Here is a 3126-nt window from a genome sequence, read left to right as displayed (position 1 = left end):
CTGTCTTGGCCAGGTTGTTGTTCCTAATGGCTGTTTCTGTGGCTGTGATGTAGTCTACCACAGGGATTTGTTTAGGTGTGACCACAAAATTCAATCCCTTGGCTAATACCTCTTTTTCTGTGTCCAGGAGTTCTCTGTCCGAGAGATTTTTGACCCATTTGTCATGCAATGGTTGTGGGTTGTGCTCCTCCTTTCTCCTCCAACCAAGGACATCTGAGGCTGGCTGTCCATTCTGTAGTCTCTGGAATTTAACCATTTGGCGAACCTTGCTCTTATTATGTTGGGTAAGTTGTGCCTTTTCCATGAAACTTGAGATCTCCTGAAACATTTCTCTGGTAACCTTAGTGGAGAGTCTCCTTACTAGTTGCTCTGTTTGGTCCATCAGGTTGTCTATAGTGAAATGTATTTGTCGAATCCTTTCACTTAAAAGTTGTGCTTGCGCTCTTTTCAGGATGTTCCCTGCCCTGTATCCTTTTACCGGAGAGCCGAGCCACAAACTTCTGGGGAAGATGTCTTCTTGGCGGCATCTTTGTTTCATCAGGTTGAAACGAAGGTGGTTTCTTAGGTCAGCCAGTTTCTTGACTATTTTCTCATACTCGCGTACCAGTCGAAGGGTGTCATTCTCAAAATGAGTAGCAACATGTCTGTCCAGATTCTCAGTCATCACTAAATAGGGGTGGTGGACTAAGACACAACTTGTCTTCCATCTACAACCCTGTTTTGAGATCTCTGCCCAAACATGCCCACCAGGACAATAGGCGTCGGTCGACGGGGGGGTCTCAAAGACAGGTAATGACTCTCACCGATACTGGGCTGCTATGACTTAGTCATTAAGGGACATTGTTGGCCTTCAAAGGACTGAAACACCACCGAGGGAGATAAATAGCTCCGGCTCTCAGTCAGAACTGATGAAGCCTCTTGGGTGAGAGGTGAAACGTCTTTGATCTAGAAATCTAAGTCCAGTTGATTTTTTCTAAGGTTTTTTCAGTTTACTATGACCTGGATGACTGAGAATCACAGACATGAATTGTAGTGGTTAAAGCAAACAGAGTATAATCAGAATATAGTTAATAGTTAATGCACAACATGTAGTATGGAATACACTCTGTTAAGGTGAATGTTTTGTTCCATTGTACTGGTCTCTAAAAGGACTTTGGGCACCAGACTTCCTGTTGTTTAGCACAGTTTGCAGGGGGTTCCCAAAAATAGAGAAGCATGACCAAGGGTGGACGCCAGGGTGGACAATTACAAGAAGTGGGGGATTGCAATATAGTTAGCAGCAGAACTGATCAAGGGCATGTGTGAAGATTCGAGAAGAAGACTAGACTGGTGTCTGACAGCCTGACCTCCTCTGCAGAGACTCAGACTGACACAGGTGATTCTGTTTCTTGCCCTCTCAATCATAAACATAAAATATTGTTCAATAAATGATGATTGGCACTGCAGTGATTTTTCCTGTGTATTGATTCTCCCAATGACAGTCTGTGGCGTTGTTGGCGTGGTAGGAACCATTCAGAGGGGTCCGGCACCTGGCAGCGGCTTCCTGGGCGCAGAGCTTGCTTTTCACAAGTGGCCACTGAAAAAAGGTGAGTTACCCTTTTCATATAATTGATGAATTGCTCTCTCTGTGCCTTTGGAGTGCTGTGTTGAGTGCTGGTAGGTTTATTTTGAACCTAAATTTATCTCCTGATTGGTTCTCCTTAATTATCTGCGTGCATGGGAAAAAAAATAGAGAAAAGAAAAAAGGGAGAAGAAAGGGAAAAGAGGGCTAGAGATAGGACCGCCAGTACTGACTTTGTGACTGTATATATGACTTATTAATATTGCATAAATAACTAATTGTGTGTGATTGCGCTGTTTATGGTTGATGTTCTACGGAAAATAACAGAGGAATACAGCCTATTGGGATTGGACAAGACAAAGCAAAAGTTTGAATAGTGTGAAATTATGAGTTATAAAGGTGCCTGGATTTGATCACATTTATTGGTGAAGGTGAGGCTGTGTAGCAGAGGTCTGGTCTATTTGTGGGTTCTACAGTTAGGATTTGGTTTATATAACTTAAGTAGGATTGGGAATTAAAAAGCTGTTAATGTACGATTGAATAATTGTAAATTTTGTACTAAGTTGTTGAAATTAGGAGTATGTGTTTCTGTAGAGTAGGCAGACTTCTGTGCCCCTGCAGTCTAGGATTTGGCAGCAAGGTGATTATGCTACTCCACTAAACAGAGGTAAATATATTTGAGTGTGACTGCAGGGTTGTGTGTATGAAACTGGGTCTTAGTCCAGATTTGATCAGTTTGTACGTTAACCTGGTCTTCTCCGAAAGGAGAACAGTTCGTATGTGTTGTTGGCCAACTATAGTGAAATCCCACTTAAAAGCACTTTGTAAAGTATCTAAATAAAAGTCCGGACTTAAAGGTGTGTGTTTGAATATAGGCCTGTTTATTGCGATAAATTCTTCTAGTGTGTTGAGAGGAGTGTCAGTGTGCAGGGTCAGAGGTGAGTGTGCTGTCTGGCTGAGTATATGTGTTGTAAATTGCTCCATGCTTTATGAAATGTGAAAACGTTTGCTCAAGAAATGTATACTGTGTTATATTGAAGGTTTATATAGGCTGAAGATATACTGAAAATATACTGTATACATTTATACTGCACAGTGTGCTTTTGGGTGCGGTCCACTCTTTGTGTGTGTGTGTGTGTGTGTGTGTGTGTATGTTGCTCACTTTTTGGATGGGTGTTCACTGTGTGTGTGCGTGAATGCGAGTATTTTAACTGCATAGGTAGAGGCGTGTGCGTGTTTGTGGGTGCAGTAAAGGAGTCTGGTGTATTGATAACTGTGTATTATTATGTTTCTGTTGTTATCATAAGTTCAGTGTTTGTACAGGTTATATTTTACAGATTTGTGCTTAGAGGTGTTGGTCTTTGGTTCTTGTTACCATTGCTAACTCTGAGAGACGAGGCAGTCCAAGTAACTTCAAAACAATGCTGATTTATTCAAAGGATCACAGGTAAAATTAACATTACACGCTCAGGTATCTTGCACCTCCAAACTGCACGCAGGCAGATGTAAGATGAAAGACCCTGAACCCACCAGGCCTATACATTATATCCCCTCGGTTGGGCTAG

The sequence above is a fragment of the Monopterus albus genome, unplaced genomic scaffold, assembly GCF_001952655.1.
Source record: "Monopterus albus unplaced genomic scaffold, M_albus_1.0 scaffold313.1, whole genome shotgun sequence".
Taxonomy (NCBI): domain Eukaryota; kingdom Metazoa; phylum Chordata; class Actinopteri; order Synbranchiformes; family Synbranchidae; genus Monopterus; species Monopterus albus.
This window is presented reverse-complemented; position numbering follows the sequence as displayed.